The sequence below is a fragment of the Neovison vison genome, chromosome 12 (genome assembly GCF_020171115.1).
Source record: "Neovison vison isolate M4711 chromosome 12, ASM_NN_V1, whole genome shotgun sequence".
NCBI classification, from domain to species: Eukaryota; Metazoa; Chordata; class Mammalia; order Carnivora; family Mustelidae; genus Neogale; species Neogale vison.
The window spans coordinates 68,887,491-68,912,245 of NC_058102.1; the positions used below are offsets into that span (position 1 = coordinate 68,887,491).

At 35.7% G+C, this 24,755-nt stretch overlaps 1 protein-coding gene across 1 annotated transcript in view; it reads right to left on the reverse strand.

Annotated features, from left to right (window-relative positions):
- Positions 1-24,755, reverse strand: part of RASSF8 (Ras association domain family member 8) — a 136,784-nt gene that overhangs the window by 69,055 nt on the left and 42,974 nt on the right. Inside the window, exons 2-3 of the mRNA XM_044228396.1 lie at positions 22,828-22,959; positions 20,770-20,867 (exon numbers count right to left, since the gene is read on the reverse strand). The gene's annotated coding sequence lies outside the window, so the exon portion shown is untranslated. The remainder of the gene's footprint in view (positions 1-20,769; positions 20,868-22,827; positions 22,960-24,755) is intronic.

The following is a 24,755-nucleotide window of genomic DNA, read 5'->3' on the forward strand; positions in this document are numbered from 1 at the left end:
ATTTTCCAATTTTTTCTTTACATACCTCAGAATAAATATGCTTATTAACAATTATCAATACTGATATAATAAGAAAACAAAAAAATCAGAAAAAAGCTTTTCTGTTAAAAATATTTTACTTACCTAATCCTATAGGGATTTTCATTCCCTAAGAAAAACCAGAGAACAATAAGAAAGAATGTTTCCTCATTTACTATTATTCATCTACAGTTGAAAGTACTAAAAATGTGAAGCCAAAGCTTTCATGAAAAAAGGAAACTTGTCTGGTTTGTGCATAGCAGAGAAATGAAGATCAAATCAATTTTACAAATCACTAGAAATGAAAAGAAAAAGGAAAGTTCTCAACTAATGAATGAACTTCAATTCATTATCTATCCTGTCTTGTTAATGTAAGTAAAAAATACAAATGAACATTCCTGTAATACGACAAAACAAATCAAATAGCATGAAGAAAAAGAAGAAGAAGAAAATACTATCACAAATTTTAAATGGACATAGACAACTGCCAGGAAACAACTTTATAAGCAACTTAAATTCTGAAAAAAAAATAATTTCTATATTTTATCTTTAAAACTTCCTAAAAACAACTTTCTCATTCAACATAAGAACTGTACAGAACTTAAAAGCTATAAAGCTCTTTTTCATATACCCTTATATAGAGATAATAACAACATCAATAAAAAGATCCCTCCTAAATGAACTATCAGAAAGAGAATTAAGAAACCAGTATCATCTACAATTGAGTCAAGAAGAATACCTAGGAATAAATTTAAACAAGCAGGTGAAATATCTGTATATTGAAAACTATAAAGCACTGATGAAAGAAATTGAAGATACAAATTAGAAGAATATTATTAAAATGTCCATACCACCCAAAGTGATCTGCTGATTCAATGTAATCCCTATCAAAATATCAATGGCATTTTTCACAGAAATAGAACAATCTTAAAATTTGTATGAAACCAAGAAGACCCTGAAGAGCCAAAGCAATGTTGAGAAAGAACAAAGCTGGATATACCATGCTCCCTGATTTCAAACTATATTATAGAGCTATGGTAATCAGACTAGTATAGGACTGGCATAAAAACAGATGAATAGATCAATGGAACAGAATGGAGAGCCCAGAAATAAACCCATGCATATATGGTCAATTCATTTATGACAAAGGAGCCAAGACTCTACAATGGGGAAAAGACAGTCTCTTCAATAAATGCTGTTGGGAAAACTGGACAGTCACATGCAAAAGAATATCTTACATTATACATAAAAAATAACTCAAAATGGATTAAAAACTTGAATGGATGACTTGAAACATAAAACTCCTAGAAGAAAACATAGGCTGTAAGCTCTCTGACATTGGTCTTAGATATGATTTTTTGGATCTGGCTCTGAAAACAAAGGCAAAAACAGCAAATATAAACAAGTGGGCTAGCTCAAACTAAAAAGTTTCTGCAAAGCAAACTGTCAATAAAATCAAAAGGCAACCTACTGGATAGGAAATAATATCTGTAAATCATTTATCTGTTAAGCAGTTAATATCTAAAATAGATAAAGAACTCCTATAATTCAATGGCAAAACCACAAACAATCTGATTAAAAAATGGGCAGAGAATCTGAGAAGATATTTTTCCAAAGAAGACATACAGATGGCCAGCGGGTACACAAAAAATGATGCTCAACAACAGGGAAATACAAATCAAAACCACAATGAGATATCTATCACCTCATACACGTTAGAATGGCTATTGTCCAAAGACAAGAAATAACAAGTATTAACCTGTGCACCGCAGGTAGGAATGTAAATTCATGTAGCCACTACAGGAAACGGTGCAAGTGTTCCTCAAAAAATTAAAATGGAAAAAAAAATTAAAATGGCATTACCATATGATTCAGTCATACCGTTTCTGGGTATTTATCTAAGGAAAACAAAAACACTGACTAAAAAAGATAAATGCACCTCCATGTTCACTGCAGTATTATTTATAAATAGCCAAGATATGGAAACAATCTAACTGCTCTCCCTCAATGGACAAATGGATTAAAAAAATGTGACACACATACACACACATATAATGTGATGCATGCATACATATATATATATATATATATATATATATATATATATAAAACAGAATACTGTTCAGTCATAAGAAAGAATAAAATCTTGCTATTTGTGACAACATGGATGGACCCTGAGGGCATTAAACTAAGAGAAATAACTAGAGAAAGATAAATACCATAGGATTTCACTCATACATGGAATTTAAAACAACAGCAACAAGAAAAAAAACCAAGCTCACAGATACACAGAAAAGATGGGTAGCTGCCAGAGGCAGGAGGTAGGGTGTAGGTGGGTGAAAATGGCTAAAGGAGTCAAAAGGTACAAACTTCCAGTTATAAAGTAAGTTATGGGGATGTAATATACAGCATAGTGCCTAGAGTTACTAATATTGGAATGCATATTTGAAAGTGGCCAAGACAGGGACGCCTGGGTAGCTCAGTGGGCTTAAGCCTCTGCCTTAGGCTCAGGTCATGGTCTAAGGGTCCTGGGATAGAGCCCCGAATCGGTCTCTCTCCTCGGCAGGGAGCCCGTCTCCCCCACTACCTCTCTGCCTGTCTCTCTGCCTCCTTGTGATCTCTGTCAAATAAATAAATAAAATATTAAAAAAAAAAAAGTGGCCAAAACAGCAGATCTTAAGAGTTCCTCATTGCAAGAAAAAAAAATGTTTAACTATGTTATGGGAACAGATATTAACCAGACTTATTGTAGTAATCGTTTCATAATACACGCAAATACAGAAACATATAAATATTAATACATAAATGTAATAAAATATTAATACATAAAAACCCCCATCTTTCTTCCCAGATCTAGAAAACTGAGTTTTCTAGAACAAACAGCAATAATATAACAGATTAAGGTAACATTACAACAAAAATCCAGGCCATGGGAGCTATGGTCTAAGATTGTCAGGAGATCTTAAAATCTTAGGTTTGGGAGAAGCTAATTCTTAATCTAAAGAAGAACTATAAATGAAACAACAAAAAGGCACTAGTTAGACTTTAGAAACTGGGAGAGTCATTAGATAATCCAAAAACAAAAACTCCAATCAACCAATCAAGCAAACAAACAAAAAACCCCTTAAGCAACCCTAAATAACTTCCAGATTTTAAGTTTAAAACAAATGAAAAAGAGTGAATTTCCCAAATGTTTCAAGGAAAAATAGGCCCTTCCTGCCTTTAGTTAAACAAACTCTTTAGTTGAAGGTTCTGACTCTCCAGTTTTGGAGAATATGACTGCTTGACAGGCAAAATACAGGATGAAAATAACGATAATAGTAATTTGGTAACAAATTATAAACTTCAACTGGCCACCAGCACTTCAAAGTAACCATTAGTCAGAGTTAGTGGGGTCTGTGGTCACAGTGTTATAGAGAAGTACTGTCTTCTGTTTATATAGTATGAATAGCTAGGACCTTATCAATAAAGAAAAACCAGAAATGGTATTATTGAGAACAAGTAGAGTTACTAAAGAAAAACTATTGAGTTATTTCCCTTAATTTCATTTATTTTTTTTAAAAAAGCACATTCAAGTCAGCATTTCTTAAAACAAAATAATACATTGTCTTATTTTCAGTATTACATACTTTTCTTCTCCTAACAACATTGCTATGAAAAATAAGGAAAATTTTCATTTCTTTACAAATGGAGATAAGTTAACAAAGTATAATGTTACTTAACTTTAAAGATACACACAAAAGATAAAGGATTTTCCATGGCCTCACATATTAATTTAGACTAAATTATACCTCAGTCTCTTTGCTGGTGAGGTAGACTACCAATGGAAATATATTTTGATATCAGTTATTTTCTATTTTTCAGTTTTGTGTCAGATTTCAGAGGATATTAATGAAAAACACATTTTCTAGAAATCTGAACGCTAAAGCAGCAGACAGGAATGATAATTTATTATAGTATTACTAGTCTTTGGTTTAAACATGTCATCCCTAAATCCTATGCTAAGATGCTCTTCAATAATACTGCGGTGAGGAGTCTCTTATACCAAGGGGTCAAGAGACACAGTGGAATGTCTGTCTGACTGTATGTGACATTTAAAAAAGAATACTATATTCAGTTCAAGTAGTAGTAAGGTCTGAAGGGAAAAAGGACCATAAGGAAATAAGTAAGCAAGTTAAGTAAATAAAGCTGTAATCCTAACAAGTTTTTATTTCTACAACTACAGCTATAACACAGTTTTAAATTCAATTGTTAGAGGATTAGTATTTTGATCTATGATTAAAATATAATGAATTTTAAATTCATTTTCTGCCAATTGTATAAAAAAATCTAATTTCATTGTAACAAACTCTGAGCACTGTCAAAATTTGTTTTTTATTTCAAATATCCATTCAAGAAAATTTTCAAAAAACAAATTTTTTAAATCAGTAAAATCAACTTGCCTTAAAATTTTCTGTCATGGAGAGGACTTTTATATGCTATTTAAAATGGAATTTATCCTGAATTCAATTCAACTGTCCACACCAATGAAGACTTCCATAGAAAAATATTGCATGTTTGTTCTTCCTATAAAACAAAGCGATAATTTACCTTATTTATTATTCCCAAAAGCAAACTGGCCCAATTTCAACAAACCACTGAAATTTCAGAGGAAGTTAATAAAGACATATTTAGAGTATACTTTACCTTGCCTGTTAAAAGTCTGATTGTTTGACTACAGATGCCAAGAATGTAATGTAAGAAAGGATTATCACCTCGGCCGGAACACATACCATGAGCAATTAATTATGTCTGCTATGGGCACAGGTATACACACATGACATATTTCATCATCCTCCACGTGGAAGTTGCTGGTTAAGAACACGCTTTAGTGGTCAGCCCTGAATTCACATCCTGACCCCACCACTTCTTGGCTCTACAACTTTAGACAAATTACTAGTTTCCTTGGCTCTAAAGTGGGAATGATCATCCTTAAATTTGTCAAAGCTATATAACAATGAACATGAAGACTTAAATACAATCTGGCATGCCGTAATTGCTTAATAAAAAGTAGCTACTACTATTACTACAGGAGTTCGGGTCTTTCAGAACTCATTAGTGACTCATCACTGAACGTGATCTTGAAATAAGCAGTTCTCTGCCAAAGGCCTGCTTCTGCAGTGAGGGAGCTTTCCCTTAGCGAGTCACTGGACATACGGCACTGGCTCCTGTGGCTCTATCTGTGGCACTGGCAGCTCAAGCCGGGCACACGAACACAACTCCGTGAGGCTACAGAGGTCCACACTCTCATATTCTCCAAACCAATGCTACAGGTCTGAGGTTTGTCCCTGCAATATAGAAATGTGTCATTTACTCAGAATGAGGCTTAGAAAAATAATGGTTACAAAAATAGAACCATTTTATTCTTCCTGGGATCACTCACCTACCTACCAAGTGCAGGATAAGAACTGGTAATTATACTCTTCTAAGAATTTCAGAGTCAATCTAGGCCTACTCAACGCTAGCCACACTGAAAGAAAAAAGACTTCTATCAACATAAAATCTACTTTCATGATAAAGTATACATGTAATGAAAAAAATTCTTTGAAAATTTAAAGTTAGTTAGAAAATGCTTATGTTATATTACAGGAAAAATGAACAATATATCTAAAGAGAAGGTAGGGCCTTTTATTATAAAAAGTAAACTTTTCAATAGTTAAATATGGTATCAAATCCTATGCTATTTGAAATTCTAATTCTGTGATTATGATTTCTAATGAATAGTCTTGGCTACTACTTCAGGTCCTATTATATTTTACTGAGCCTGAGTGATTCTGATGAGAAAGCAATAAAATGAGAAGGACATGGGATTTAAGTAGTCAGCAGACCTGGGTTCACTGTGTATTTCAATTGTATAACCTTGAACTCCCTTAAACTCATGCAGGCTCATTTTTTTCAGCTGTAGAATACTGATAAGAATATTTTTCTCATTAGCCTGCTGTTAGCATCACCCTAAATTCACCTATTTAAAATGAGTAGGTATTCACCAGTATGAACAGCAAAGTGCTGTCCCATCAGGTGGTTATCGTAGAGAAGCCACATTTTCCCACATGTTTATACAACTGGATTACTGGAAGCAGGAGAGAAGCCGGGAGGGAAGTCCTGTGGGCACTGCATATGAAGAGAACTCTGTCACCTTTATGACTACGCGCCTATTAGCAACAAAGAACCCTGTAGATAACATGTTGCTGCCTACACGGAAATCTCATCATTGTTTTATTTTGGGAGATACACTTTCCTTTATTTTGATTCTGTTAATTTAGGTGGAGGGACAGAGCATGAAGATGGAACAAATCCACCACTCCAAACACTCACATGGAAGGAAACATCATGGACAAAGAATACCCCCCAAAACCAAATCTGTATACTAATCAGAGTCCCCACAAATTTATAAAAACTCAACTCACTTACATGATTAGCAAAAATGTAAATAAGATATAAACACAGGGTCAAGAGTGTGTCAAGAGTGATATAATGATATGAGGCCAGATGGGAAGATGACTTCTATTCCTCCATCTTTAGAAACACAGGAAGCTAAAAAAGGGTTATCTAAAATTCACACAACCAACACTCAAGTATTCATTGCCAGTTACAGTGCTATTTGGGGGAAAAAAGCAGAGATTTGGTTTTCTCACTTTTTAAATATTAAATGCCTGACAGCTTTTGTTAAAGTCATTTGTAATATTTATTAAGTACCTCTCATATGCCAGGAACTGTTCTAAGTGCCTTGAGTATATCAATTTATTTGGTCCTCATAATAATCTTAAAAGGTAGGTACTATTATTTACCCTACTTTTTATAAGAAGAAACCATGGCACAGCCAAGTAACAAAACTTGCCCAAGATCACATAACTTCTTAGGAGTAAGGCCAGGATCTGAATCCAGGCCATCTGCAACCAGACCTCAAATCATGAACTAATAAACTCTACCATCTAATAAAAGAAGTAATTAAGCAAAATGTACATTATACTCAATGGTTTCAAAAAAGCATTTACTACTAAAGGTCTACTATTTGCCACACATATAATAACAAAAGATTTAAAGACGCTAGATTTAAAATGAAGTTCATGGGTGAGTCTCCATTTCTCAGTTAATTATGTCCTCACTTGCACTTGACTCCGCTATTTGTGGTACTACAGGTAAAGAGGAAGCAAGGACCTAGAAAAGTAACTACTACTAACAAAAATAATACTGTTTATGAAAAAGAAGAAAGCTCCTCTGGGAAATACTTGACTAATTTTTGGAAAATAAATTCTGGGGAAATTCTCAAAGTACCGAATAAAGTCAAACATCTACTATTTTCAGTAAGGACTTCCTTCCATGAGCATATATGACTGTCGACTCTGAGATGTGGAAAAACAAATTAAAGCAGCATCAGCTCTCATCCCAAAAGAAACTGCAATAAAAACTTGTCGTTTGATAGTACTATTCCCAGATTGATTCATATGTGGCTACAATATATAAAGGTTTAACTTTTGCAGTGAAATACCTCCAGATCTAAAAAAAAAATAGGATCATTAGTCAGTTACCTTTTATTTCATTCATGATTAGTCATGCACTTCTTTGCCATTCCATGAGCCACTTTAAAATGAAGAAAACTTTTGTTACTTGTAAGTTCAGTGGGCTTTTCCTTAGTCTTATAATCACAACTTCCCAATTATAAGAGAATCACTGACCATATCTCTAACCACTTCCACCCTTTCTCTTCCAAGTGTGTCTGCTGCCTGCCCCTCTAGACACTTCCTCCTGATGGAAGCTCTGCACAGCCATCTATGTCTCTCTCTGCCCACTATTCCTTCAGCTGACTCTCATTTTGTACATGAGCACATCTGCACCAAATCTACATATTTGGTGCTAAATGTTCCTCATTTGAGAATCTGTCAACTCAGATAGTATAATCAAGATGGCCCGTGATTCTCTATTATACTTTTATCACTAGGGCTTCCTCAGAGGCTATAAGCACAAGACCACCTGACAATATTCTCCAGGAAACAAAGGCTTGAGAATCCTCTAGGTTCTACAGATATTGCTGTAAGTCTTCCTTCAGTTTCTGAGGTACAAGGTGGATAATTCTTCAGATGACCTCACAAAATCTTTCTCAGATCTGCACTGGGCAGAACAAGAAACTCAATTCTTAGGACCAAAAAGGTAAGTGATAACCTCCTATCACACTCTTGGATTCCACAGATGGAAAGACAAAATGGTACCAAGGCCCTTAAAACTCTTAAAAATGACAACTGTATTAAGCTAGAGAGGGACAGTTTCTATTTTAGAGTTCGTAAACAAAACTGATTGATCCTAACCAGTCTCCCTTCTATCCCCCAGTTCCCTCTCTCCAGTCTCTTTCCAAAATTTCATGTTCCTAGCCGAAAGGCCCCAACCAATCATTCCCTACTCTGCCTCATCACTAACAATAGAATTTTGCAGCCCAGAAGCATTTCTTTTCTTCTTTACCAAGTCTTCCTCATGTTTGTTCGTCACCAAAGTCGACCAGATATGGAAGAAGAAGAGGAGTATCAGACTGACTAAAGCACATTAATCACCAACTGGTACTATGAGAAGAGATAATTAGGGAGAGAGTTTTCTATTGTTCCTTAAATCACAGTGCCCGTTCTCAGGACCAGGGGAATTGGGGGGTGTGTAGCATGCAAGGTGCCTAGGGTACAAAAGGATGCAAGGAGGCATCATTCTCAAGTGTCAACATCGTATTTGCATGACTCTAAAAGTGAGTGCCTCCTTATATTTTGTGCCCTTATAGGTGCTTCACTTTCCTTATTCTAAAGGCCCTGTGACAGTCTGCCTACAAGTCAAAATGGTTAAGATGGTTCCAAGTGGACGAGAAGGATACACTTTAACTGTTCTCAGACAGTTGCCTATGAAGAAGGAATTGGTTCTGCCTTCCCTTCTAATTTCCCACTAATTTCTAATTTAGTATCTGGCTAGAACCTAAACCCTTGGCTGGTGCCTGATCAACTTTCCTAAACAAAAGAGGAAGAAACACTGGCAAGTAAGAAAGCCTTCTGCTCCCAGGGTCTCAAAGTCTATTACGTATCAGTTGGCCATTCCAGGGCTTGTGGCATACCAGATGCTTGGAAAACCAGTAGTGCAGTCACAGGCACACCATGGCTAACCAGGATGCCAGTCTCCTTGTATCAGCTCCAGCACCATCACGATCTCCTTTGATTTTTATAATGGATTAGATAATAAATAAGTAGCTATACCTCCCATCATAAAACAAAAACAACTCTCTTCTGAATCACTCCCCCCACAAGCTATCCTCCATATCTTATTCCCTTTTCATATTCTCACCTTCCATTCTCCACTGAGTTCTTTCCCGTTAGGCTCGCACCCCCATTGCTCCATCCAAATCAAGCTTATCCATCATGTTTAGCTCATTGTTAAATCTAAGAGTCAATTTATCATTCTCTTTATTCATTTGGCTTCCAGAATACCTTCTTGCTTCTCCTCCAATCCCAGTGATGTTCTTTCTCAATCTCTTCTCTAGAAGCTTTATTTGAGAATCTCAAATCTCAGTCATAGGTCCTTTACTCTCTTCCATTTATATTCACTCCTTTGGTGATTTCATTCAACTTGATCATTTCTTGAAATGCCATATACTTGACAATTCCCATGTATTTCGAGCTCGGACCCCTCCCTGAACTTCAGCCTCACATTCAGATGCCCTGATGTCCAGTAGACATCTCAAACTCAACGTGTCTGAAAAGAACTCTTACACTTACCCCCTACCCCTTATCTGTGGCACCCACACTCTTTCATCTCAGTTCAAAGCAACTAGAATACATCCTTTCAGTTGCTTAGGCCCAAATGCCTACAGTTATCCTTGACTTCTTTCTCTCATAACCCATATCTAATCTGTCAGGAAATCCTGTTAGCTCTGTCTCTATCTACCCTACTGTAACTGCCAACCCGAATAGCTGCACCAGCCTCCTAAGCAGTCTTCCTGCTTCTGCCCGGTGCTTCCTCCATCCCCAAACAGGCTATCTCAACAAGGAAACCAGAAAGAAATTAAAGAAAAATATTTTATAACAGAGAGACAGGAACTTAAATATGTAAATGATAAGACATAATAAAGCAGCTAGACCCTTGTGCCTTTCTAGGCACACCTCGTCATATTGTGATTATTAGCTTTATTGTACTTGCAGTTCCCATGGTTTTTTTTTTTTTACAAACTCAAAGTTTGTGGCAACCCTGCAACAAACAAGTCTCTTCATACCATTTTTTTTTTTATTTTAACAGCATCTGCTCACTTTGTGTCTCATATTTTGGTAATTTTCACAACATTTTAAACATTTTCATTATTATTTGTTACAGTGATTTGTGATCAGTGATTATCTCTGAGGTATGCCTATACCATAAATGCAACAGTTGCAAGTACAGGTAAACACAGGTCTGTTGATAGGAAACTCAAATACTACAAGAGGGACTGCTGTTTGTGACATGGTTATTAAGTTGGGGAACAATTCTTTTCAAATTCTGAATTAAACATGATTTTCTCTTAATTTCTGTAATAGTTGCAATCCTGGAAAATTCATTAGATATTAAGACAATGCAAAAATGCTTTGTGTATACATGTAAAAAGTTATGCTTAGCTGTGGCTTTTCAATAGGAAAACAGAGTGGGCCATTTTAATAGCACTGTGTGGAACTGTCCTGTGTACCACAGGATGCCCGGCATCTCTGTGACCCATTCACTAAAGGCCAGTAGCATTCTTCCAATCACTGTGATAACCAATAACACCCTCACAAACTTCCTAAACACCCCTGAGGGTGGAACTACCCCTGCTTAGAAATACTATTCTAGAAACAGTCTCTGATCCAACAGACTCTCTTGACTCTGTAGTTTAATCAAAACACACATGAACAACATATTGAAAAGCACAAAGCCCCATCCATCTTGAATATGGAAATTATATTTATTCAGGAATATTCTGGTATATCCACTGGTCCTCAGCCCAGATAATCTCCTTGTCCTAACATGCTGGTGAGCTTGGCTTCTTTGTGAGATGGGGATGGGATTATGATAACCAGCAACTATGCATTATACATAATTTGAAACTGAGGGCTTCCATTTTGCAGTAGAAAAACAGATGGGGAAGTATAAGTATACAGGAAAGAACATGGACTGATTAAGAATCAAAAAGATACAGGTTTTAAGAGATGTATCCTCCTATTTGATAGATTTTTATCTACTGGCTAGGCACTGGGAGCACAAATAGGTGTAGAAGAGTTTCTGTCCTAGAGAAGATGTCCAAAGGGAACAAATCAGTCTCCAGCTGGGTCTTGGTTTCTTCTAGCTCAAATGTGAATGTTCAAAGTGCTTTCCAAGTAAAAAATAAAGATTTTATGTATATGTTATAGTGTAGCACAGGGAAAATACAAAATGAAGCAGGCAAGATAGTACTAGAACTAAGGTAGTCACCCATATGACATTTTATTTTTCACATGATATAAATATTACTATATGAAATTACTATTTTGGTTTTTTGTTTTGGTTTTTGACAGCGAGAGACACAGCAAGAGAGGGAACACAAGCAGGGGGAGTGGAGGAGGTGCACTGAGCAGGGAGCCTGATGAGGGACTCGATCCCACGACCATGAGATCATGACCGGAGCTGAAGGCAGACGCTTAATGACTGAGCAACCCAGGTGCCCCTGAAATCACTATTTTGTTAACGGTAAAAATCATTATTTATATTTCTACTTCTTGATATAATATAAAGATGGAGTGTATACATTCAAACAATTCTTGGGAGCAAAATGGAATAGCAATGGCAGTTAATATCAGCATGATTTTTCTGAAAGTGTTATTTGTTGTACAAAAAAAAAGCAATTTTTAATCATTTCATCCCTCACACAATTCACATTTTGACAAGGCAAAATTTGCAAAGAATTTGCACAGTAAAATTGTCTGGTGGCTATAGAGCAGCTCACAGGAGAAAATGTTAACAAAATGAATGGAATGTTAAATTAACTGGTTGGAAACAGTATAGCTTTTAATGTTATCTATTTATATCTAATTTTTTAAGTGGGAACATTTCATAGCAGCAATATCCTTTTGAAGAATGAGGGTATGTTAAATATTTAATTTCTTGAGATTATGGAGAAACTATCAAGAACAAAGAACGTAAGTAATCTTTCTCCTTACAGAGATTTCTGAAGTTTAGGTTGCTCCAAATCTTTAACATGTCTACTTCTTCTCCAAATAGAACTTTATCTACTTATAATTTTGATCCTTTCAATACAAAGTCCAGAGCCCCAGAAAAGGTTGTTTGAACCAATTAGAGTAAGAATCTCATTTTTTAAATTAGTCCTCTCCTTCCCATCCACATTCATAGTCACACTTAGCTGTACTTGTTAAGCCTCAAAACATCACGCTTCTTATGTGCCTTTCTAGGCTTTGCATATGCTATTTCTTGGGCTGTTTTCAAAAGCTTTCTCCCTACCTCCTAAAGACCTACTCACCTTTAAATACTTAACTTAAATGGCATCCACAAACAGACTTCCTTAACCTTTGCACAAATTTCTTGTTATACTCTCATCACACCTTCTTCATTCCACAATTGCAAAACTTATGACATGACTAAAATCATCTACTACCTGTAAGCCTGAAGACTGGGCAATCCAGGACTAAATACAGATTTGCTAATGAAGAGAACTATGGAAGATAACAGGGAAAATGCTGCGGTCATTTTGCAAAAGACCCAAACCTTGAGATCTATTACTTCCTCCAGTTTTGTGTTATTAAAATTTATTTATAAATTCTAAGAAAATAAAATTTGGTATATGTATTCCAACTGTTCTATTAATTTTCAAGGTTTCAGCTATATTTTTTCCCAAGAAACAAATACATCTCCGCGCTGATGTGCAAAACAAGTGCCTTTAATTCATACGAAGTCTATTGAATGCATAAACATTCATATTTGAAATATTTAAGGAAAAAATCCTACTTACACTATGAATCATCCAAAATACAGAAAATACACAAAAGGAAAAAAAAAAGGGCCACAGAGAATTTACAGGGAAAGCAGGTGTGGTTTCTGAACACTACAATTCATGCCTTTCAATGTTAAGAAGTGCATAACTATTTGATTTTTTTCCTTCCCTACCCCCAAATTTCCCTGCCTCTCAAATTTCTCATCTCAGAGAGATCATATGATAGTTGTCTTTCTCTGATTGACTTATTTCACTCAGCATAATACCTTCTAGTCCCATCCATGTCGTTGCAAATGGCAAGATTTCATTTCTTTTGATGGCTGCATAGTATCCATTATATACATATACCACATCTTCTTTATCCATCCATCTATTGATGGACATCTAAGTTGTTTCCATAGTCAGGAGGGAGAGAAACCTAAGAGATGCTTAATTTCACAAAACAAACTGAGGGTTGCTGGGGCGGGGCGGGTAGGGAAAGGATGGTTGGGTTATGGACATTGGGGAGGGTATATGCTATGATGAGTGCTGTAAAATGTGTAAGACTGACGATTCACAGACCTGTACTCCTGTACTTAGTAAGATCATGGGGAGACTTTCCTAAGCTTTGAAAGTGGAGGTTTAAGACAAGTTTCCTTAAATTCCTAAGGAACCAAGTATACTCTGGTTGAAATGTAGAGAAAGGAAGAGGGAAAGAAGGAAAGAGAGAGAGCACAAGTTCAAGAGTTTATCACCTGGCAATAACTATGCTTCCCATCTGGTGTGTGAACCTTCTTAACGTGGAGAGACTTTATATTCCTTAAGGGCAGAAAATATGGACGCCATCCTATTTTTACTTCTATAACTTCCATGAGGTCCGCTCTAAATAAAACAAATTGCCTTTTTATAATTAGAAGGAATGTTATGGCATCATTACTACCTTAATATTATCTAAGTAGTATGTAAGAACAAAAATTGATTTTGTATTTTGGCCCTGTTTAATATTTATGTTCTCCCTAGGTAGGTAAAGGCACCATTTCAATTTACAGGGACAGAAAGTAGGTCACAGAAAATGATAGTCATTGGTGCAATCAGGAGTATACTCAATGATAGTCTCATGTATATTAAGTAATTACATACTATCCTTATTTTTATATATAAACTCAGCCAAATGGAAGAATGAAAACCAACAATAAATATTCATTGAACCTCCACCAATTCAACACTCTGTCTGATAGCCATATCTACTGTTAAGATTATTCTGGTAATTAAAGGAGTCAGCCTGTAAAGAATCACACACACATACACTACACACAAACTATTAATGTAAGTTTAAAAAGGCATAAACACATGTCATAAGTACACATTTTCTGCAAAGATACCAAAGAAACTATTAACAGTGGTTACCTTTAAGTAGAGCAAATACAAAGAGGAAGAAGGTAATCCTGTTTTTTTATTTATACCTTTGTATACATTTTAAACTTAACTGTATTATTTTTTTTAAATGAGCAATTATTTTAAAAATACAAGGACTAATGCTTTGCTCAATACCTCTTTTCTAGAATTTCAGAAAAATAGAAGGTATCAGACATGTCTTGTCAGAAAAGCAATTTTTAGAATCAAGCATTGTCTTAGGAGAAAATTAAACAAACAAACCGGAAAACTATTTTGACAATGTAAAATCAAATTTTATTTAAACTTAAAAGTGGTTCATCTGTCATTAACTGCGAACTTTAAAGAGCAAGCTTCCTGTGGTGGGAAGCACCTCAGGGATGTGTGCCCTGTGACGAGACAGGTTCAAGGCTGAGCCAGGACCTTTTCAGGGTCTTACATGCCAGAGAGACCAAAGTTCTTCCTTAGTCACAAAGGAGTGGTGGTACCTGCAAATCTATAATTACTAGACAAAACAAGTCCACTGTTAAAAGCTGTGTTCAGGAAGAATAGCACAAAAAAAGTTAACAAAGTTAACACTTAAGACTTCAGAGGCACAGAATCCCACACTGGGTACATTTCCTAAAAATTATTAAGTTTCTTGCCCAGGTATAATTGCTGTAAACAGAACAGGAGAGTCAATGGGAAAGGGGAGAGAAAGGTAAATAATAAAAATGGCTGCAGAATTAAAATAAGTGCCCTAATTCTCCCACTTAATCCATAAAGACTTTAGTAAATTTGATTCAATGTCATTGACAATCAATATTTGAACATCTAAACTGCTGTGGCACTTGATACATAAGCATGGGGGAAAGGGCTCAGATTTAAACATAGGAACATATTGTTCTTTATCATTCTCAGGGATGTTGTTGGGACCCACACTCTCAGGAGGCATAATTACCAGATGCATAGGTATATACCAAAGTCAAATATGAATAATAGCTGGGGAGTGCAGTCTGTTCACCCCTAATCAGAGACTCTGATGATCCCCCCGTTATTTAATTCTGTATATAATCCATCTTAATAAATAGGTTTTTACAATAATTTTTTTCAAGCGATAATGAAATCTTAGGCATTTGATCAACCTTAGAGTTTTTAGAAAACTGAATCTATTTTCAAATTTCTGATTATAAATATATTTTTAGAGAATCTGTAATAATAATTTGATAATAGTGAGTTATTATTATTTTCTTATAGTTCTATCACTTGCAGATAATCATCAATAACACTTTGTATATTGTCTTATTTTCTATGCAAGCACATTTAAAAATACAAGGTTATAGGGGCGCCTGGGTGGCTCAGTGGGTTAAAGCCTCTGCCTTCAGGCTCAGGTCATGATCCCAGGGTCCACCCTGCATGGGGCTCTCTGCTCAGCAGGGAGCCTGCTTCTCCCTCTCTCTCTGCCTGCCTCTCTGCCTACTTGTGATCTCTGTCAAATAAATAAATAAGTAAAATCTTTAAAAAAAGAATACAAGGTTATAATTTATATTGTGTCCTGACATTGTTACTTTTTAGGTTACGCTCATTTTCCATTTCATTAAATAGTAAAAAAAAATTATCTATAAATAAACAGATATATAGATAGATAGGTAGGGAGGCAGGTAGACAGAGTCCATTACCCGCTGCAACACTGTCTGCCCTGTAGTTGCATTATATGAGCATTCTGATCTATCTTCTCCCACAGCCAACATAGGAATTACTTTAGTCTACGTCATCTTTAGCATAATATGGTACCACTCATATATGTCTCATATACATGTTTTTGAATCTTTAATGATTTGACATACCAAATATGATATTCCTTTGTTAAGTACTAAGACTGAACAAGTCTTTAGGTCTGTATGAAGTTTAATAGTTTCCTGCCCATGGGTCATTCACATTTCTTACAGACTTTAATCTTCAGCATAAATTTTTATTGCTACTATTAATGGTCTTTTTTTCCCTATTTTTGAACTGATTACTACTGGTATACAAATCATGATATTTACATTACAGTGAATTTTATTTTATTAGTTTGGGTATCTTGGACATTTTTTATTATCTACAAATAATTTTGTCTTTTCCAATAGTTCTATCTTTCTGTTCTTAAAACATTGGCTAGATATTTCAGAGTTACTTTAGTAGTGATGACAGCAGGTATGCTGCTAATTCTAATAGGAGATAAAACTCTAGTGTTTCACCATTATTAGTATTTTGGCTATTTGACAGCTTGATTCCTAATTTGTTTAAAAAATTGCAGATACTTCCCATAAAATATTTATAGTAAGTATCTCTAAACCGTGAGATAATAGGTGATTACATTTTTCTTCACAGTTCCCCAGTAAATGTACTATCTAGGTTTTCTACATTTACCTTGTACTTTTTAAAATTCAAAAATTTTTTTTAAATTATCCATTTAAGATTCTCAAATACATGTGGAAAAGTTTTGACAAGAATTTTACCATTTTTATCTACAGATAGCTATAGTTATATATCCAGTAACTGCTAATTTTGCATATTATTTTTATTAGACTAGTCACAAACTCTTCCAATTTATTTTTCAAGTTTCCTAAAATGAAAGGACACACACACCTTTATCTTCTGATTTCTCCTAATGTTCCTTGCTGAAGGAGAATATTTTGAACTCCAAATTCCCTTGATTAGTAATTAGTATCCTGCAAAAAGCAAGAGTGAAGCAAACCCTAAAAAAACTTTTGTCTTTAGAAACAACATTCTATTGTCCTCTGTGAAAGAGAGCATATCTAAAAAATTCCTGGATACAAATTCCTCAAAGTACACTTATTCTGCTAATAAAAATGATACCTCATCCTTTTTAAATATATTCATGCTTAAGTACAAAGTGTCATAAAATAAATACATTAACAATCTGATATTAGGAAAATCCTAACATTCCCAGATCAGAGTTCCATAAAAACCAGACTCCAATACTTTTAATATTAAAACCTACAAGCTAACAAATATATGTGGCAATGTCTTCAAATCATTATCAAATTCTATTTTTTTCATATTTTAATAAGTAATCTTTATAGTGAACCTATCTTGTCATCTGAAATAGTTTGAGATAAATTATCAGAAAATGCCAAGTTCAAATATAAACAGCTAACTTTTCATTTTTACTCTGCCAGGGAAATTGCAAAGTGCCAAAAAAATGCAAGGCTGCTACTCATCTTCTAAAAACAGAAATGAAATAATTAGATCACAATTGATGGCTCCTTTCTCAGAGGAGGAAAAAAAGATGAATGCCACTGGAATGTTTATTGTCACTGAAATTCTTCAGGCCTGGATTCCAAGTATGAGTTTGATGCAGGTTACTATGACAACTTAAATTACAGAAAATGTCCCCCCTTCTTCTACGAAGTTTTTCTGCCAAAAGATCATTTTGAGCCTCCTAAAATCTGTGTGCATGATTTACCTGTAACAACAATAAAAATCTCTTTATAAGGTTTATTCAGAAATAACCCCATCTAAACCATTAAAACCAAGCATAAGCATATAAAAAATAAATTCCACTAAATCTACATGGGGCAGAAAACCTAACCTGAAAACTCAAATACACACACACACACACACACACACACAGCTTAAAATATAAAACGTTGAGAGTATTTTGAAACTACTCCCCACTCCCAGAAGCACAATATACTACCACCATAAGCTTCATTACAGAAACTATGGGAAATTACTTACAAGGCAGTTTTGAAAGAAGATTATAGGGCTAAGTCCTGTTTATCATTCTTTTCCCTCTATTAATGCCTTCTACAGGAAGGTACCAGAAAAGGGGGATGGGAGAAGAATGCAGTCTTATTCCAAACAGAGAGAGAAGCAAATAAAATAAATAATCTGCAAAATCTTATATTGTTTTATGTAATCTGTTTTTTTTAATGTAAAATAGGAGGTTTAAACTTTGTTCTCACACAGCCTCAAATTTACAAACCAAGGAAAAGATGCCTTGTGATAAATAATATGTGACTTATTCACTATCATTCCTTAAAAGAATAATGGCTTAGGAAAAACTGCATCGTTGTAGAGAAAATGTGATTTAGTAGAAATATTCTGATTGTAATACATTAAAAATTTAAAGCTGCTACATTAAAAAATAAGTTAAGATGGTTTTACAGTGTAGCAATAGCGAGAATTCAAAGCTGGTTTTGTTGGTATCAAAGTCAACACAACTGAAATTAGAGGCTTCATTCAAAAAGGTTTAGGGAACTCACACATCCTCTTTCAATGAGTAAACTGGATCACTTTGGTAGTCAGCAAGAGCAAACCAGTTTTATGTACAGCTCTACCACATTCAGGAACCATTCATTTATTTAAAACAGACAAAACTCCATTTAAAAAAGGAAAGCAAGGCAGTACGCTAAGGCAGTCTCTATGTACTTGAAGAATCAAAGGCTGCTAATTTTTAGCATGCGAAACATTTGAGAAGAAATAGCCAAAATATTAACTCTTTAGCAGCAAACTTGAAGCAACTCCTACATCTCCAACCTGTATGAGGGGTAACTAACAATGTTACAAAAGAAACAAAATCACTGAAACATTCAAACCCAAGTGTACACAATCTCTAAATATTAAATCTGAATCACAGTTTCTCTTGGTGTAACCTTTACATAAATCCTCCCAAATAGAAAATAATTAATGTAAAGAAAAGAAAGATTTACAGAATAGCTTTATCAGTGATAAAAGCTAAATCTAAAATTTAGGCGATGACACAATTATGGAGAGACTGTAGTAAGTGGGACTACATAACACATTTTGTTCCTTATACTTTTCTTCTTTAGACTATATAACAAATAGCAGGACTTAACTAGAATTATTAAGCTCTTACATGGATATAACAAAACCGCTCTATTAGAATCAGACTATCTTTTCTTCAACACTTGGGGTCTTCTAGTCATGGATTTTGCTAATGCCACAAGCAATTCAACAGAGTCTACAGGAAGAAAACAACCAGTAAGGATAAGGACTTGGGGTTTTATGAATATATTTCCCTCCATATAGTTTAGCAATTACTACATGGCTCTAAGGTTATACTCTTTATTTCAGAGGGGAGTTAATTAATGTTAAGACCTTCAAAAATCATCACTGAAGCAAAAAATGCAAGCACATAACTTTTTTGCAAATGAGGGACTAAGGAATTTACGAGACGGCATGCTGGTTGGTGCCCTTAAAAAGCTTATTCACCTGTAAAATGTGAACAGTTTATTCACAAGTGATTCACATACTACAAACAAGATCAAATTATTTTCCCTTCTGAGGCCAATGAGTCACTTTAATGTTCAAGAGAGTATACACATCAAGCATACAAAAAGCAAGTGAAAATTAATTTAGTTGTATATTCCCACCTCAAGAGACTTTGTGACCCCCTTTACTTAATGAAGCCAATTACACTACTTGCAGGACCGAAGCTCAAACTATAAGCTATTTCAGACTTATAAAGACCTTCTAACCTTCACTGTTAGAAATATTTTTCTGCTTTAAAAAAGGCTGCTATCCATCAACTGATCTATCCAAAGAAGATGTGGAGTTTGTGTGTGTGTGTATCTGAATATAAGAGAATATTATTCAGCCATTAAAAAAAAATGAAATCTTGCTATTTGCAATGGTGTAGATGGAGCTAGTATAATGCTAAGTGAGTAAGTCAGAGAAAGATAAATACCATCTGATTTCACTTGTATGTGGAATTTAAGAAACAAAACAAGCAAAGGGAAAAATACGAGAGAGAGAGAGAGAGAGAGAGAGAGAGACAAAGCAAGAAACAGACTCTAACTACAGAGAACAAACTGATGGTTACCAAAGGGGAGAGGGGCGGAGATGGTTTGAGTGGGTGATAGGGATTAAGGAGTACCCTTGTTTTGAAGAGCACAGGGTGATGTATGGAAGTGCTGAATTACTATACTGTACCCCAGAAACTAATATAACACTGCATGCTAACAAGCTGGAATTAAAATAAAAACTTAATCAATCAATCAATCAATTAATAAAAAAAGAGGCCGCCAATTTAAAGCATGAGTAGAATAATGCTCAGGAAACCTAAGAGTGGTGACATACTAATTTGCAAAAATTTGCTTCAGACTTCAAACTTGAAATCTAAAGAGCATGTTTCATAATGCTAATAGTGTCAACCCAAATCTGAACCTAGGGCTTATATTATACTGGCAAAAGACACTATTGCTAATTAAACTTTATACTTATCTAAATATAGGGCTTACAAATGATGATTCTTGAGAGTTCACCAGCGAACATAACCTCCGAAAGTCTCCCCAAATTTTGAACAGTTGTTTTTAAAACGTCACTTTAAACGATACTCTCCTAGGATATATGCAAGGAGTACAACTTTGCAGACTCACCTTACGGCGCTGGAGTCCCCAAGTGGGAGGAGTGCTGAGGTAGTCTTGAGGAAGAGGAGAGCACCAGACAGGTATTCTAGGAAGAGGTACACAGGCACCTGAAAAGGTACACAGTGTTCTTACAGTCCTGGCTGATTTTTAAAAATGCTAAACCACGCATTTTAACTCATAAACATCAAAGATCAAATAAATAAGCTTTAGCTTCAAAAGTTTTCCCAAGAAGAATTTTTCATCCCCTCTCTGACCTTTACTCCTCTGGACTACAATACTTGTGGGGTGAGTTTGTTTTCTGTTTTGTTTCAATTAGCATTTTTCCACCACTGAAAAGAGAATCTCGGTTATATCTGAAAAAGGTCATTTGACGGGCCCATGGTGCTGTAGGAAAGACTGTGTGCTGCCTTTTTCTCCTGACCAAAGCTTCCGGTAATACCACAATAATTTCTTGAAAGCAGTTTAGCAATTAGACATTTGGAAAACTCCTAAAGCCAGGGCCGAAAAGTGACGTTGAAGGAGACATCTCAGGTTTTCAGTCTTCAAAAATAAAAACAAAAAAATGCCACATTTTTCTTTGGTGAGTATAAATTATTACCACTAGCTAACCCAAGAAAGAGAGTAACTTGGCATCAGTTCTTTTGACCACTCTATTGCCTAATGCTGTGAGAATGTGAAACTCTGCCATTAGTTATAAAGAAAGCCTAAGAAAGACATCTTGGCCACAAGGCGGGAATTGACGCAATTCAGATGTCTGCCACATTCAGACTATGCCCTTAACAGATGTTTCAGCATTTATTTATAGAAAGGTTTACTTTAGTAACAAGACCATCTTCTATCAACCATTTTTTTTGCACACACAGACACTAAACTACTTTTATTATGAATAGAAAGTTAAAGAAAGTTACAACCCTTAAAATCTTAGTTATGAAATAATAAAAAATATCAAATTAGAAATAGTGTAGAGAGAAAGAACCCAAATGTGATGCAAGCTATCAGAAAATATCTAAATTTCAAACACAGCTGAGGATGGGGTAAGTTACTCCAAAATTTCCCTTCTGTAGCTGGGCTCTCTCTGCAAGGCTACTAGAATCCTGAATGGAGACACTGTCACTCAGTCTGATTATTAGACTAACATTTCATGTAACTTAATAGGTGTATAAAACTACTATCCATTTCTGGATTATTTTTTACATAGTGTTACGGCTGCAGTGCAAAGGTGCATTAGTGCATGCTTCCAAGTTTTAAAAGAAAAAGAGGGCAGCACTCACATTAACATTCTTTCTCATGAAAACAAATAAGCTTTAAGTGAACTAGGTACCACAGCATTCCTGTTTCATCATATTATGTCACATGGGTTAGAGCCTTCTGGCTTCAACTAGACCTACCTATCTCCTAAAGAAGCTAAAGAAAGACACATATTTGAGGCTTATGAGTTTTGGTAAAAGAGCCTGTCCATGGAGCATGTCATCCAAAAAGCAATGAAGAGGGGGGCCTGGGTGGCTCAGTGGGTTAAAACCTCTGCCTTCAGCTCAGGTCATGATCCCAAGGTCCTGGGATCGAGCCCCACATCAGGCTCTCTGCTCAGCAGGGAGCCTCCTCTCTGCCTGCTTCTCTGCCTACTTGTGATCTCTCTGTCAAATTAGCAAAATCTTAAAAAAAAAAAAAAAGCAATGAAGAGTCAGCCCCGCTCAGGGAGAGTATTGGAAGGTGAATTAAAAACCACGTGAGAAAGGCTATATAGACAAAGCACCCTCATTCCCACCCTTGGGCCGAGAAGCCACCTGGAATCCAGCTCTCTCTGGCAAACAGATTCTTAATTATCTAAATCAAAAATCCCATTTTTAATCTGTCTTTTCTTCTTTAAAGCCTCATCTTTCTTTTCAGTTTTGTTTAAAAAAAAAATCTTTTGAACGTGGGAAGTGGGCAGTTGATAAGGAGTGTCTAAAATTGACATAATCATTATCTTCTTATCCATAAAATAAGGTTATTAATACTAGAGCCAGACATTTAAAGGCCAAGATTATTGTGCTTATTTTCCCATGCATAATTTAAAATGATACTTACATATATGCTAACATTAAAGTCTCTCCTTTTTAGATTTGTATAATTACAAAATTCTGGATAAGTCAAGGTTCTCTGGAATAGGATGGGAAGTGTTCTAGTCTTGTCAGGGTCCTGGAAACATGCTTCAGATGCCTGTGGGAAATGCCAGAACAGACAAGAAGCAAAGGTCTCAGGCTCTTGTATACTTGTACTCACCTCTCTAGCCTCCTGTGAGGCTTCAGTCCTCTCCCTACTGATTACTATAACCATCCTAACTATTCAACCCACTGCCCAAAACACTTAAAAAAACAATATACACACAAAAAAGAGCAAATCCTATCATTCTATGGTTTTTAAAAGAAAAAAAAAAGTCCAAACTTCTTTTGTTTTGCCTGTAACTGTAGTGACAGTATTTTCCTAACCACAAATATGGATATAAGATCTAGCAGTTGTGAGGGTGGTCATGAAGACAGTAAGAAATTTGTAACTTAAACTGAGATCGTCTCAGAAAATTTACAAGGTCCTGGGGCTCTACCTGAGACTCTTCACCATCCTTGCATGCCACTATCTAAACTTCTTTCTCGTCATTCCCTTGAAGCTACCACATGACATGCCCCAGCCTCAACCCCACTGCTCAGCTCCTCAGCCTCTAGCGCTACTTCATGCTGGCATCTCATGCCCAGGTTCCACCACCTTTCTGTACTGACCAAACTCCAACTTACCCTTCAAGAGATGACTCAAATGTCTCACATTCCCTGGAAACCTTCCCTCATCCAAATTGATTCATTCCAGGATATCTCAAGTGGCTGGCTAATAGTACTCTTGGGTACTGTTTCCTAAATCCCCACAACCCTAGGAGGAAGGTAAGCTATAAAAAGGGAATAATCAGAATAAAGACTAGAAAGGTAAAATAAATGGTCCAACATCATATAGCTAATAAATAAAGGAGCCAGAAATTGAACTGAGGCAAACTGACTTCAGAGCTCATGTTCTTCAACAACTGACCTCATCATCTTCAGTATGTACCCCTGTTGTAATACTTGGTATAATTACAATGAAATATTTGCCCTTCCTTGAGGACAGAGACACTTTGCACTGCTATCTATATGCAACTGAAATGGACCAATAACCAATGTATGTTAACATGTGCAATTTGGGATAAAAGATGTAAAAATGAAAAATCTCTATACTCCAATAATTGTATTACTTCTGATAAAATTAAAATTTAGGTTATCTGAACATTCACTGGACACTTGCACATATTAGATTACACATTCTAGTTTGGTAGTGAGCCTTCAAGATAGCCCCCAAAGAGCCTTAACTCCTGATCTTTGTACCCTAGTGTATTCTCCTCCCACTATGAGCACAGTTAACTTGTACAGCCAGCAGGATTATCAGGGAAATGACATGTGACTTCCAGGCTAAGTCATAAAAGAAAATGCAGCTTCTATCCTGCTCTCTGATCATTTGCTCACATTACAGATGGTCATTTGGCCCTATGGAGAGGTCCACATGGTAAGAAACAAGCCTCCTGCCAACAACCAGTTCAAATTTGCCAGGCATGTGAGCAAACTACCTTGGAAGTGGATCTTTCAGTCCTAGTCAAACCTTCACAGAGACTACTTATAACATGGGATGACATGTAGACTTCAAGTTTTTTTTTTAAAGATTTTATTTATTTATTTGTCAGAGACAGAGGGAGAGAGAGCAAGCGAGCACAGGCAGACAGAGTGGCAGGCAGAGGCAGAGGGAGAAGCAGGCTTCCCACCGAGCAAGGAGCCCCATGTGGGACTTGATCCCAGGACGCTGGGATCATGATCTGAGCCAAAGGCAGCTGCTTAACCAACTGAGCCACCCAGGCGTCCCTGGACTTCAATTTTATGTAAGATTCTGAGCAATAGCCACCCATCTAGGACATTCCTGGATTCCCGATCCAAAGAAATTAGGTG